This window comes from Myxine glutinosa, chromosome 9 (genome assembly GCF_964187855.1).
Source record: "Myxine glutinosa chromosome 9, kmMyxGlut1.1, whole genome shotgun sequence".
Lineage (NCBI taxonomy): Eukaryota > Metazoa > Chordata > Myxini > Myxiniformes > Myxinidae > Myxine > Myxine glutinosa.
The window spans coordinates 81,209,356-81,225,091 of record NC_136269.1 but is presented as its reverse complement, the minus strand read 5'-3'; the positions used below and the strand labels follow the sequence as shown (position 1 = coordinate 81,225,091).

The window sequence follows — 15,736 nt, the reverse complement described above, 5'->3', positions numbered from 1 at the left end:
CGACTTCTTTCCTGAAAGTCCTAGCTGTGTCCATGTGTTTTATACATCTCCCACGCCCACCCCCCTTCCCACGCATCCACACCCCAAGCCCTCTCCCTCCCACACATCTTCCGATGTCCCTGCTCTCAAATGTTGTACTTTTGTGCTTCCCCCTCTCTCTCCATCTTGTCTCCCGTTCCCTTTATTATGTCTTATGTGTCCGTTTGTTTTTTTGTCATTAATGTTAGCTCTTACATGAGCCTCGATCTTATATCCAAAAATAATAATAATAATAATAATAATAATAACTGCTCCCTCCAGTTCTCCCAGATTTGAAGGATGCCTTCTCCCAACTGCTGTTTTCAGATCTCCCCTACCAAATATGAAGTCTCGGGTGTCAATAACTTTGTCAATGCCATTTATTTTTTTTTTCTAATTTGAAAGAATAGATTAAGTTCTGAATCAAAAACAAAGGTTCTGTAATATTAACAGTGAAATGCAGAATTGTGGATACCAAATACTTTTGTCAATTTCAACTTATTTTTAGAGAAAATTGTGGGTTCTTTGAAAAAAGTGTATATATATATATATATATATATGTGTGTATGTATATATGTCTCTTTTTGCATCTTTCCCTTCGGCCATCAACGGTTTTAAAGTTTTCCCAACTTCATTTAGGTGGGTTGTTACGACAAAATTTGTTCTTCTTGCCTGGTAAACACCACCATCTCTCTGCTATACAAAGCCATGGTTTTGTTGTTGTCCCTATGTAGTTATTTTTAAGTATGCATCTGGAAAGATGGCACCCAAAATTTTATTTTATGTATTTTTTCATCTATCCATTGAATATAGAAATACACATATATAAATAAATCAACCTCAGACAAATGTATGCTTTTGCCGAGTGGCGATCCATCCCAGATATTAACTCTAGCCAAAGAAACTGCTTCGGTCGAACCAAAGGTCTGTCAATACCTCATTATATATATTTTAGCATTTCTTGGAATCTTGTATCTCAATTCTACAACTTTTTCATGCCCCTTGTCCTATAAGAATTACACGGTCACTTTTATACCATTTATGTTGCATGGATTGGCACATTGTCATGCCAAATAACCCTATTTAATGTCACCTCATTTTGTCAGGTTATTGTTCTGACACTTGTCATCTGGAAGAGTGTGTTTTATCACCCGTAAATGTCCAAAGCCATCATTACATTTGCTTTTGATAAGTCTAAACGTGCATGATCATCAACAAAAGGTAGGTAGCTTCATTGATGAGCCGCTGTTGCTCTTTAAATGTGATATAGGATGACATACTGATTTGTAACCTGCACACAGAAATGAAATGAGTAAATGCAGTAAAATCACAAAGGGTGTCTAGCAACCATTAAGTGAAAAAATGAGTTATTTACACGAAGAACCATGACCTTTGTTCATCTGAATTATAATGTGGTTTTAGAAGTGATCGCAGATATTCAGGATTACTGGATGTAATCAGGATTACTACATATTATATATGCAAAAACATATCAGAATTTTAACCCCACTCGATATGCTTTAATCCTCACTCCCTCGCGCCATGTTTCTTCCATCCACCAATGTCCAACATCTCACTTGTATCTATTTTTTATTTTCCTCTTTTATTCTTTTCTATTTCTCATGATCTTTTTATCAATTTCACCCCCACCCGCACACTTTATTGCTCCTAATATGTACATAACTCTTTAATTTTCAGTAACAGGCTAATGCAATTACCACATTTCTTAAAACACTGAAACAAGTGATGTCAGATATGTATCATGGTTGATACAGAGCGTTGGTTCTGCCGAAACAGTTTTTTGCCAATGGTCGCAATCCCGGACGGGTCTCCACTCCGATGCAGGAAACTTGACCAAGGGCGCAGGAATTAGGAATTTGTTCAGGGTGCCAGCGATAACTCACCTACTCTTCGTCAATGAACCGAGGGAATCCCGTTACCAAATTAATATTAATTTTAATCGCATTTTACCTGACTTCTGCTAATTCCTGTGTCTTGGATGTTTTATTGTTATTTTTCTTTATTTATTTATTTTTATTTTGTTTTGCTCTTTCCTTATGTTTTTGTAACCTTCCGTTAGCCCCTTACCGAGAGTGGCCATATGCCTTGTTTGCTGCGATTTCCATGAAAAATATAATTCATTTCATAATTTAAAAATATTAATCTTACTATAATTCACCAGATGTCCGTCCGTCCGTTCGAAGGTACCGCAAAAACGGCTCAACCGATCACAACGATAGTTTGGGTGGGTATTCCTGGGACCCCTGGGAGTAAAATAGGCTGTATTGTTTTTCCAATTTTTCAAAGTTTACCAATTTTCCAGTTTTTCCAAACACAATGGAATAATATTTACCAACGGATGTTTATATGAATCGTTTAAAATTTTAAAAAGCCTTCAATTTCTGATATTTTGCCTTTTCATTTGGGCTTCCCAACTGAAGCCCTGCCCATAGGGCGGGTACCGTTGCTAGTTCACATAATTCAATGTCTTATTTTGCGAGATCAGATCCAAGATGGCGGACTGGCGGCCATTTTGTTACTTAAACGTGTCCCAACCATTTAACGGACATGCATGGAGCGATTTTGTTCAAACTTGGCACAAAGACAACACATGAGATTGTACATATGCAGAAGATTTTGTTTTGTAATCCGACCAAATGTGGCTGACTGACGGCCTTTAACTACGTACAGCATAATTACTAAAATCACGGGGGCTATGACATTTTATGTCTTTTTCTTCTTGTTTATATGTGTATTTCTATAGTAAATGGTTAGATAAAAAATATAAACTACAATTTTGGGTACCATCTTTCCAGATGTATGCCCCAAAATGATCACACAGGACCAATCAGAACAGCACTCAGTAAAGTGCATCACTCAGTAAAGCTGAACCACCACCAACATCACCTCACAGGCGACATGGGAAGAGTGCAGTATGGTGTAATATAAAGCTTATAAATAGCACTAAGAACAATCACAGGCATTTAAATTGTTGTGGAATTGGACAACTTGTACCATTTTACTGGTGAGATGTTTCTCAGATGTGAAAAGATGAGCTCGTTGTATTCAAATGTAAGTCTAAATTATGAATTCAATGCATAGCAATCTCATCGATTTTTACTCTTTCATATTTCTTGTTCATTTCTTAATGTTCCATTTACTTCCCAACTTGCTTTTTTTGTTTCGCAATTCGTTTATATTTCACCAAGTACAGGAAGACCTGAAGCATTGCACATTTCATTTTCCATTGGCATTGCATTTGCTCAATTTTGGTGGCATAATGGTTCGAGCCTGGGAGGTCGCCGGTTCAATCCCTGGCCGGGTCATACCCAAGACTTTAAAAATGGTGCGTGCTACTTCCTTGCTCGATGATCAACATTTAAGAAGGATAGAGCACTGGCAAGCAACCATTGTGCTGGCTTGATGCACCTAATGGCCTCCTCCAATGTCCTTCTAGCGGAACTAATATTATTATCATTTATCTGTAGTTTTCTTTGAAATGTACACATCAATCATGCCGGTAAGAACTGCGGAAGTACCGGGTTTTTTTTTAATGAAAAAATTTAAAAAACGATTACATAAATGTAACTGATGCAAAAGGAAAAATTAAAATCAAAATTAAAAATGTTTGGATTAAAATAAAATTTGATGGCAATAAACCGCTATGTTCTTGTCTGTCCTCAAGAGAAAAACAAAAATCGAAACTTCAATTTCATATTGATCAAGTTTGAGGCCCAAAAAGCGGAAATCTGCTAATTGGCGGAAGTCTGGCGCATGTGATAAATGTAGTGATGATCCGGTACATAAACTTAAAGGGCGATGAGTTCAAACATGAACAAAGTTGTTTGTGTGCCGATTCTGTCCAACCAAGGAAATTGTAATCAAAACGTCCATTTAAAGTCTGTGGCCATTGGTCATGCATTCCATGTGACTGCGATGCCGGTACCTTTCACATAACATAATAAGTGGTTGGTGCTGGTTTAGCATGTGTGTTGAGTTCTTGGCATTTCAGATTTTAAACAACTATGGTGGGGGTGTAAATAATTACGTTGGATTATAAACCTCAGATTTTATTAAATGTGGTTTGGATTCTGCCGATTGATGTTTTTTGGCGAGTGAAGCAAAACCTGTGATCTCACCGAGATAGTGGAAATTGACAACTGTTTGTACTTATGCGACTACGCACTCCATCACCGAAAGTGTAAGTTGAAATTATAATATATTTAAAATTATTTATAGCAATAACTTCACTTTTGAAGCCCTCACAGCAAGGTAGACAATTGGCATGTTCCAAAGGCATCTTTGTTGCCTGGCTATTATTCTTATTCTTCCAAAGAATTTATAAGTTGCAATATAAATAAATAATACGTTATTGAAGGAGAGAGGAGTTTCAGTCGCAATATTTGAATCGGATGCACTTTTTGTTGTCGGTTGTGAAGCGATATTGTAGTTATTCAATCATTTGTATTTTTATGCGAGGGCAGGCCTTTTTGCTCCACTTTCCCTACCTTTGAACACAGCACCATCCAGTAAGTAATATCTTCATCTTTACCTCTGCCATCGAAAGGTGGACAGATGTTATGTATTGTCGTGTCCCCGGGGTTAAGACCCCAAGAGGACGAATGACCAAAGCGAGCTTTACTCCAAGGATTATCAGCGTCGAATGCAGTCAGCAGCACAAAGGGGCCTGCAGTCACGTGCGGGAAAGATGCACACGATAGCGCGAAGCTCCTCTCCGTCTCGCCACGAACGTGAAGGGATTGCGTGTGGCCGGTCCTCTCCCGCTCTTGTCTCCTTCTGACCGACGCACCAAGAGCTCGATTTCTCTCCGAAAAGACCGACTGGACAACCCTCCCATCTACTTTCTGAATAATCCTCTCCAAGAAGTTCTGTCACTCAAGCTTTTGGGTCTCACTATCTGCCATGATCTTTCCTGGGAAAACCACATTTCCAAGCTGACCTCCAACGCCAGTCGCCGACTGGGCATCCTCCATCGTGTGAAGTCCTTCCTTGGCACACCTGAGCTCCCCACCACTTACAAGCCTTTCATCCGCAGCTGAATGGAACACTGCTCTCCCCCTCTGGGCTGGTGCTCCTGCCTCACACCTAGCTCAGCTTCATGCTGTATGAGGGCCTTTCACTCACTCACCGCAGACAGGTTGGTGGTCTTCCTGTCTTCTACCAACTCCTCTCTGGCCTAGCTCCCCCAGCTCTGTCTGTGCTCTGTCCTCCAAATACTCCTGCAGGTCGCACAAGATCTGCCAGCAACCCTCTTCTGGTGAAACTGCCAAAGCCATGACTCTCTGCTCACCTTCACTCTTTCATTCCTATTTTCTTCCACCTCTGGAACAAACTCCCTCACTCTCTTCAATCCTACTCCCCCTCCAGTTCTTTACAACAGCTGTTCACCGCCATATCTTATCTTCCGCCCATCCAAAACCTTAATCTTTTTTACCCCCGTTAATTCACCCCAGATCCACTTTTTTGAAATACCGACTTTTTGCGGAAATTCCAAGAGGTGTTCATTTGCTTTTTACCGTGTACCTCTCCCTCCTCCCCCAGCCCTCCCCCTTCCACAGATCTCCTGATGTCCCTGTTCTCTGCTGTGTACTTGTATGCTTCCCTCTCTCTCTCTCTCTCTCCATCTTGTTTCCCGCTCCCTTTATTATATGTTTTATGTGTCCGTTTGTTTTTTTGTGATTAATGTTAGCTCTTACACGAACCTCGATCTTGTATACATAAAAAAAAAGATTTTAAAAAGCTCCGGAAGCCGCTGCCTTATTTCTCCTCCTCACGATCGCAAAAGTTCCACCAAAGCCCTGAAACGTCTCTGCAGGCACACATGAGTCCAAAAGGCAGCTGTTTGCTCGCGTGACCGAGGCAAGAGAATTAGCAAGGGTGAGACGTCTTCCTCTTCCTCCTCTCTCCACTATCCAAAGCTTCACAAATGGACGCGGCTTGAGACGCAGCCGTTTGCCAGCACGACCAAGAGAAAGGGAAAGAGCGGACGAAGTGACCGTCCCTCACGCGAAGCCAGGACCAGAAGAGAGAGCAAGATGGTGCGACCGCGTCTTTTCCCCTTCACTCTCGAATGATCCACGATGATGTCACACTCTGTCCAATCACCGAGCTCCACTCAATCATCCCATTGCGCCTCCACCAATCACAAAGTCCGGGCATGGTCTCCTCGTTAAGAGTCGTCCGGGGAGTCTAATCTCCATTCGGTAATGTTTGGATGACGTCGAAGGTCGTGAGACTGGCTTACGTGCCGATCGGCAAATGTGCTGGGTGTTGGTTAGCCCTGGCGGCGTTGTCAGCGAATGAATCCATTTACAGTGCGATCGTTATAGTTATTGTAATGACGGCCCTTTTTGATGCAATAACAATGAAGGGAAAAATCACAGGCCAATTACACACTGGGGTTTATCCTGAAGCCTTACCTAATTAGCATAGCTCCACCCCTCGTTTGGAGACACATGTATGATCTTACCCGGACATTCGACACTACTTAGATACATTGAGGTGGGTTATTCTTCTTCGTGACACTCGGAGCATGCTAATTTATACGATTCTATACTTCATTAAGGTATTTCAACCATACCCAAAAAACATAACAGTATTCACCGCTGTTTGTCTCTCGCTGTCTGTGAGTAGGATATCTCGAAATGGTATGGATGGATTCGGACAAAACTTGTTGGATAGATTGGGTGTGTGACAATGATTAATAGATTCGAATTTGGGGAAGATCCGGATTATATATTTTTTTAAAGTGATTCTTCGCCATTGAGAGCGCAAAGACGATATATAGCACGATATTTCAAAAAGTTGTGGACGGATTATGACAAAACTTTGTGGATGAGTAAGTCAGATGACAGGAACATGCAATTAGATTTGGGTTCAAATCCGGATCCAGAACCGGCCTATTAGTGGAATAGAAAACATAAACTATTCAGCCTGGCGGAGGTATGTGCTCTACTGAGTGCCGTTCTAGTTAACCCCTGTTTCATCATAGCAAAGTAAGCAGCTACTGCATACTTCTAACAGGTTTCATGAACTCTTAGTTATCATTAAATATATTTGGCCCTTTGCTCATGGAAGCTCACACTCGTTTTGACTTCAACCTAGCAGTTCAGTTGAAACTGAAAAACTACCAAGCTAAAGTGTACTTGACTTTTAACAAGTAAAAATGATCTGTGCCCCAGGATGTGGATGGCACCTTATGAATATACAAACAGGTTGACCTGCTGTTTTCCCACCACCTTCGAAAATAACATGAAAACGAAAACATCCATGGATGTAAGTAACGATGCACAGCAAAATCGATCCCATACTGCTCCCGCTACATCATTCTTGCATTATTCAAGACCACTATTTTATCAGAATTCTATTAACAATACTTTACCAGCTCCGCTGATTCCTCGGCATGGATTCCTCACTTGAAGAAAGGTGGATCTGAGGTCGACAAGACCCCTGATAATATGCTTATCAGGGAGATAGCAGCATGCTTCTTCGTCTGTTCCTTCCTATTACCTTGGAAAAGGCTTTTGATAGCTGTTGGCATACCACCATGTAGGGATTTTTGAATATACTTGCAAAGCAATGCCCTAGGTGTGGAGCTTGGCAGTGGGACTTGATGAAACATTTTTTCTAAGGGAAAAGCGTATTTGTAGTGTTCCTTCTTTGCTGGATTTGCTGGTTGCACATGTGTTATACAACGGGCTAGAGTTCCCAGTTGGAGAACAGTAGACTTCACGGGACCACATTTATGTTTGATGTCCTGCAGGATGTGTTTTAAGGCGATACATTGGGTGAAGTTGATGCTGTCATTTTGTCCCGCAACACCCTCGGTGCCTCTACCAGACTCAGTGGTTGTCATTCTCTTGGCTTTACTTCCAGGTGTAACTCTAAAGACCAGGCCTCGCCTTATAACACGCCTGCATTTGCTTTGCTCCCTGTTGACTGCAGCCTAAATTCTGCCAGGAAACGAATCAGTGCGACACTGCGGCAGACACGGGTTAATGAGCATCACATCTCAAGGTGCATTTTCCAACTTGCTTCCTGTTACTTCCATGAATTTTAACCAAAAAAAATGCTGCCGCACGGGGTTGGCGAGGATTATCGGCGACCATGGCAGATCTCAAAAGTTCAACTGTGGAGCAGAACTCGAAGATTGATTGGCTAATAAATGTGATAGTGGGAAGAGAGACCTGGCTCATCTGTATACCATCACCTTATAGTCATTGAGCCTATAATGAACCAATCCTAACACAGCCTTCAGGCCTCACCCATCAACACAGGCCTCGACTCAAATTGGATACATGCAATTAAGACAAATGAAGGTGAATCGTTTGTGTAGATCTAGACTTGTAATGAAATGTGCCGGACACCCCCAAGCACCCTTATTTTGCTTCTCCCCTCCATCCACTCGTTTCCCAGGTCCGAACTGTCTGATGGACATAGCCGCCCCCTAATTGGACGTCGAAGCGCCAGGCACCGTAATTAGCCAGGTTTTTGGCAATCCCGAAATTCGGCCAGCAAATGTCAGGGCCCAGGCCAGGGCAGAGCACTGTGGTAATTTATATGAGAGTTCGCAGACAACCTGAGACTTTGGACTAGTATTCTCACCACCCGCCGTTGCCCTCTTAACATCGCACATCGATGTGCATGCTCTTCCGATGCCCCTTGGACATGGGTGCCATAACCTGGTAAAAGGATTCCGAGGCTAATTTTGAATGCAAGTCATTTTCTTGTTGGCTTTGCCTATTGATGCTGATGTTGCAGCGGACATTACAAACGATGTGCGACTGTAAAGCCAATTCCTTTCAAAAGTTGCTGCTGAAGTTCCATCATCTGCTCCCCCATCCGGGCCTGGTCGAGGGTTTATGTTCTGGGTGCCACGGATCCGCTACTCAAAAATGACCGGACGCTTTTCTTTCATATTCAACACATGTGTTCAACAACATCTTGGCATGAGGCCCGGCAAATTATTTTAGAGATTTGAGCCAAAAGTCATGGGGCACACGATTTTATTTCTGAATTCCGGTTACTAAGGAAAATAATATTTTGCGGTAGAGAATTGTACAGGATCGTGTCTGCTTTCAGGGACCATTATTTATTTATATACACTTTCCCATCTAAGCCTGGTGTTTGCTTAGCGGTTAAGGTGCTGGCTTGGGATCCTAGGATCCTGCTTGGGATCCTAGGATCCAGTCGATCGCTGAATTAACGCCAGGGGGGTTGACAGCCTGTCATCCTTCCGAGGTCGGCAAATTGAGTACCAGTTCACTGGTAATTCCCTGTGTGCTGCAAGAGGCGACTAACAGGGTTGGCGGCAGGAAGGGCATCCGGCCATAAAACATTCCTTCAAAAAGGGGACCACAGTGCCCGAAAAAGGCCAACCCCTGCTCTGTGGGGAAAAATGGCCTCCAAAGGTGGTTCTATACACTTTTCCATCTCCACATAATCATCCTCATTATCTTGTCTACGGAAGTCAAGGTAGTCCTGTAGATCTTCCAGTCTGCACTATGGATGGTACTTGGTTAATTTGGTGGTTGGTGCAGGATGGAGTGCTCATGTTTGGTATATGTATCACAACCAATGCACAACTATTTATTTATATAAACTTTACCATCTCCACCAGAAACATAGGACTTTGTGTTATTTATTTATTTCTATACTTCGGGATATTTATTTCTTACTACCAACACACAACCTTTAATTAATTAATTGTTTATATAAACTTTACCGTCTCCACCACAAACATACGTTTTTGTGTTTTTATACAAGATCGAGGCTCGTGAAAGAGCTAACATTAATCACACAGAAAGATAAACCGACACATAAAACATATAACATGGGGAGCGGTAGACAAGATGGTGAGAGAGGGGGAAGGACACAAGCACAACATTTGAGATAAGGGACATCGAGAGATCTGTGGGAGGGAGAGGGCTTTGGCGGGGAGGGGGGAGGCATGGGAAGGGGGGGGGGTGGGAGAGGTATAAAACATATGGACACTGCCAGGACTTCCAGGAAAGAAGTTGGAATTTCAAACAAGGTGGATCTGGGGTGAATGAGCGGGGGTAGAAAAGATCAAGGTTTTGGATGGGGGAAGATAAGAGATGGTGGTGAACAGCTGTTTTAAAGACCTGGAGGGAGGAGTGGGATTGAAGGGAGTGTGGGAATTTGTGCCAGAGGCGGGAGAAAAGGGGAATGAAGGAGTGAAGGTGAGCAGAGAGCCGAGATTTCGGCAGTTTAACCATCAGAGGGTTGCTGGCAGATCTTGTGCGACCTGTAGGAATATTTGGGGGACAGAGCACAGAGAGAGCTGGGGGAGCAAGGCCGGAGAGGAGTCGGTAGAAGACAGAAAGACCACCTACCTGCCTGCGGTGAGTGAGTGAAAGGCCCTCGGAGATAGCTTCATCGTGGGAGATTCCAATGATTCTGAACGCTTTGGTTTGGTGTTATTTATTTATTTTTATACTTCGGGTTATTTATTTCTTACTACCAACACACAACCTTTAATTAATTATTTATTATATAAACTTTACCGTCTCCACCACAAACATACGATTTTGTGTTATTTATTTATTTCTATACTTCGGGTTATTTATTTCTTACTACCAACACACAACCTTTAATTAATGAATTATTTATTTATATAAACTTTACCGTCTCCACCACAAACATACGATTTTGTGTTATTTATTTATTTCTATACTCCGGGTTATTTATTTCTTACGACCAACACACAACCTTTAATTAATTAATTATTTATATAAACTTTACCGTCTCCACCACAAACATACGATTTTGTGTTATTTATTTATTTCTATACTCCGGGTTATTTATTTCTTACTACCAACACACAACCTTTAATTAATTAATTAATTATTTATATAAACTTTACCGTCTCCACCACAAACATACGATTTTGTGTTATTTATTTATTTCTATACTCCGGGTTATTTATTTCTTACTACCAACACACAACCTTTAATTAATTAATTATTTATATAAACTTTACCGTCTCCACCACAAACATACGATTTTGTGTTATTTATTTATTTCTATACTCCGGGTTATTTATTTCTTACTACCAACACACAACCTTTAATTAATTAATTATTTATATAAACTTTACCGTCTCCACCACAAACTTTTGTGTTATTTATTTATTTCTATACTTCGGGTTATTTATTTCTTACGACCAACACACAACCTTTGATTAATTATTTATTTATATAAACTTTACCGTCTCCACCACAAACATACGATTTTGTGTTATTTATTTATTTCTATACTTCGGGTTATTTATTTCTTACTACCAACACACAACCTTTAATTAATTAATTATTTATATAAACTTTACCGTGTCCACCACAAACTTTTGTGTTATTTATTTATTTCTATACTTCGGGTTATTTATTTTTTACTACCAACACACAACCTTTAATTAATTAATTATTTATGCACACTTTACCGTCTCCACCACTAACATAACACCATTAATTAATTATTTCCTACTGTAATCCAAGTCTCATGAAAGAGCATATATCACATGTAGAACAAGGGAATTATGATTTGGAAATCAGGTATTTGGACCTGTAGTATCCCAGCGACGTGCTCAGGTAGGAATATGCCGAACAGTCCGACCCAGGTGCACGTATGTCTCGAATGCAACACGGTTAGAGCTGGGGGAAATGTGATTGTTGTTCAATATTTAGTTAGTTTGTTCTGTTGTTATTTTGTGAATATTATTCATACCTGGTTACAGTCTAGACGGGGTATACGTTGAAGCAGGTACAAGAGTGTGGTATGACAATGCACGTGATGCTGAATGGTAATGATAGAGGCCTGTTTTTGCCATTTGCTTATTAACCTATTTATCTTTTCAACCAGCGCTCTCGATTTGGTGCATTTCGCGCCATTTTAATGAACTCTCTATTTCCGTGGCCAACATAAAGCGTAGTTACGCTCTGTGTCCCACAGCAGACAGTGCCCTTGCTAACAAGGGGACAACGGGCAAGCAATGTTGCTCGTGCCAGGGGTCGTGCGGGTTTTATAGTGGAGGGTGACATATGGCTGTTAATCAATTTTAAAGCCATTTCTGATGAGAAACTCAGCAAGTGCTTATCAGAGCTGTGGACGTTAAATGAGCCACTCGCAGCGAATCTATAAATTCCGTGGAAAAATTCTATCCCAGCCGTAACCCCTCTCCCCAGGCTGCCACAACTCCAAGTCCCTACCCCAACCTCCCTTCAACAATCTCACCCCCCTACTCCCCTTCCCCCACAACTTGTACAACCCACTAGCCCTTTCCATAGCCTCTGTTCCCTACGGCCTACCTAGAATCAGCTCGTACCTCTTGATTTCCACCTTGATTGATCGCCCATGCACGAACTGGGAATTGACAGCAACTTTCATTTGCTTCCCCTCTTTCTTCTCTTTTTCACCTTCAAGGTCAATGGATGGAGGTGCACGCGGGTCTGACTTGTCGGAGGGGGAAAAGCACACCTCCCACCTCTACCTGGAGCATCCCTGCCATCGTCGTTTGGCCTTCTCCTCCTTCTCTTTCTTCTCCTCGCCCTCCTCCTCTTCTCCTACACCTCCGCCCTTTCCTCGCCTCGAGCCAAGGGCATGAATCACTTTCTACCGGAGATTGAACAGGCCAGGACTGCAGCAGCCCATGATTGCAAGGGAGAGGACCATTTTTCTTCATTCCCGCTAACAATTTGGTAATGAAATATTGATTTTTAGTTAGATGGAAATAGCAGTTATTAAGTTTGCATTGATAAATTGTTCCCTTCCGTCGCCTCGAAGTGCTTCAGTCAAAGACCTAACTGCACGTTCACAGCCTCTGATGTATTAATTTGACAAATATGCCGTGTGGCCAGAGACCGAACGAAGGAGAGCAATATCCCTTGACATACATCAGGATCGGCCGTCTGAGCTGAAGCGTAATCCTTCACCGGCCTTATGAAGCTTTCTTTGCTCTGGGAAATTTATTTTTGCTACCCGGCCATTTGCTGCACGACGCAATCAACCTTACATTGCAACATGCCAAAGAGGGCGGCAGCCGGCATCGAAGGCAATTTCATCACCGGCCGAGGAGCTGCGGGAACACAGTTCCTTTTCAAATGCTTATTTGAATGGCCTAGATTGGTGATGGAGCAGCAAAGGGTAAAGACCCGAATCTGCAGCTGTGCACCCAGTACCATACTAATGATGTTTTCGGTGTCATTTGGGCACTCGTCATCTTGAAGGAGTAATTTTGGCATTGAGGGAGGTTGGGCATCCCCCAGTGCTGTTCACCAGACGATGCATACTCCTCACCTCTTCCTCACCTCCATCGCTTACTCCCTCGACACATTTTTCCCACCCTCTCCCTTCCCGCATCCATTTTCCCCTCCAAAGATGCCTCAGCCATTTGAGCACTTCATCCGAAAATGCAACCAACGGGCAACTGATATGCTTTTCATCTTCATGATCACCCAAGTAAAAGGATCTCCTCTTCACAAATCTTACTCAATCGGTTTCTCACAAGTGCAACCATTATTTTTCTCAACTACTTTCACAATCTGACTCATCACGATTTCATCCAACACGCTTACCTCCATGGCCGGGTTCTTTTTTGAAGTTCGCTAGAAGACAGCGCCTTGGGAAGTACAGTGACACCCCTTTGTCATCCGAGTTCCAGGGAAACGGGCCTTAACAGTGCCCTGCCTGTCGTCGGTTCGGCCCCATTTCACAAAGGCCTGTCAACTTCTCCTGGCAAGCCATGTGGCCTGTATGAGGATTACCTGAATAAGACTGCTCATGAACGATGGCTTTTTGTCACCCATGACAGAAAAGGCACGAGATGGGACAGATTTGGGCGCCCGTTTGGTCAAAACCACAGACCTGGTGCACATTCCTAGGTCCCTCCACCCACCTCCTTTATCTGCCCGCATGCCGGCAAGGATTTTTCATCCTTTCAGCCCTGTCCGAGAGTGGAAGAATTGATGCCGTGCCATTAGGGTGTAATGAGGCATGGGAAAATATATACCTTTCGTGCCACTTGCTACGGATTCGCCCGAGTTGCAAGCCAGAAGCCCTCACGTTTGTCAGTGTCCATCAATCAGGCGGCTGGGAAATTTGCCTGTCGGGCCAACGCCCTCTGGGATCGAGACCTGCTTTTGTCGCCTTGCGGCTCAGCATCGCCCATCCTAACAAAGGCCTTGCCAAGCTCCTGGCATTCTGGTCCAAAATTACTCGCTCACTTGACAGGCGCCCCCATCTCCCTTAAGTCATGCCCGTTTTGACATAAGGCCCGGGGTGGGAGGGGAAGGGTTGGGGAGGAGCAAGAAAGAGTAAGAGTTGGCCGTGGGACGAGGAACAAGACCCGAGCGGCGGTGGAAGAGGAGCACAACGGACAGCAACAATTACATTTTCAGGTGCAGGTGTTAATTTAATTTTTTTTTTTTCCCTGAGAGACTCAACAAGCACTTCTTTCCCAGCACTAAAGCCGGGAGATAAAGTTGCGGAGGGACATTGTTGCCAGATGGCCAAAAATTAGAAGAAGAAAAAAAATCAAATGCTGTGGCCACCACAAGGTCCAAAGGAGAGCCTCAAGTCAAATGTACAGAATCATTTTGAATGCACTGCCATGGCTGGACGCTGTTTTTCATAGCGCTTTCTTTTGTAGATAACGGAACCTGTAAATGGCATGTTTTCGTACTAGTTAAGAAAAAGAACTCTTAATGTGTTTATATAGATTTTTTTTTCATATCTCATTTTTTTTGCACATTTTGATGCCTACTTTATGTATTATATCCCGAGCCGATGCCTGTATTTTATTTACATTTAATACATTCAGCCAAGGCAAAAAAAAAAGAAGAAATACACTCATCGCACTCGAAACAGACCCTTCTCTCGTCGAAGTCTTAATCATGTTACTTGTGCCCGAAGTCTATTTTAATTTGCCCTTTTACTGCCTGCGCATGGTTTCGGTTTTACCGTGCAATGCTTTGAGGCTACGATAGTCCCAGAGGCCGTCTCAATGACGCAAAATTTGCTCATTCGTGTGGACAAGCTTAATGAAAGTCGTATTGTGACTATGTCGCCCCATATTAGTCAACGTCCTATTTTTCATTAAAACTTCTGCCCGCCTTCATAGCCGTATTTGGTGAGGCTACTTTTTTTTTGGTCGATGTGTGACAGGCACGGATAAAGGACAAAATTCGTCTTACCCCATTGTTTTTATTTTATTTTTATTTTTTTTATAATTTGACGTTCCTGAACATTCCAGGCAAGGGTGAGCAGCTTGGCTTGCCACCGTTGCTCTGCAAAGTTCCCACAAATTGGTTGTTGTGGGCCCAAAAGTGGCCTGCAGAGCAAAGAGGCTCGTGCAGCCGTTGAATTGGGCATGACGTGTACAGAGATGTAATCTGCACTTATTTAAAGAATAAGAAAAAGAAAAATGAATGGATCATTTATATGAATATATTATATTTACATCTTTTTCAAGCACAAGTCTAAAAATGCTGTTTTATGTTATGTAAAGATTGTATTGTTTAAAGAGCTCTTTTTGCTACATCAGCTAATAAACTGAGAATGTTCATTGGCTGGGTGTTTTTGACTTTTATTTTACACCAGTGATGTAAAAGTGATATGCACGGGTGGGAGCATATTTGGCCGGGCTGGTCGCAAAACTGTGAGAGTAGTACTGTGTAAAATCAAT

General features: G+C 42.3%; 1 protein-coding gene across 2 annotated transcripts in view; it reads left to right on the top strand.

The window, feature by feature from the left end:
* LOC137435291 (teashirt homolog 3) overlaps positions 1–15,616 on the top strand; it is a 399,441-nt gene extending 383,825 nt beyond the window's left edge. For both annotated transcript variants that reach the window (XR_010986036.2, XM_068128941.2), the window contains one exon: positions 12,478–15,616. The gene's annotated coding sequence lies outside the window, so the exon portion shown is untranslated. The remainder of the gene's footprint in view (positions 1–12,477) is intronic.
* Positions 15,617–15,736: the final 120 nt, after the last annotated feature.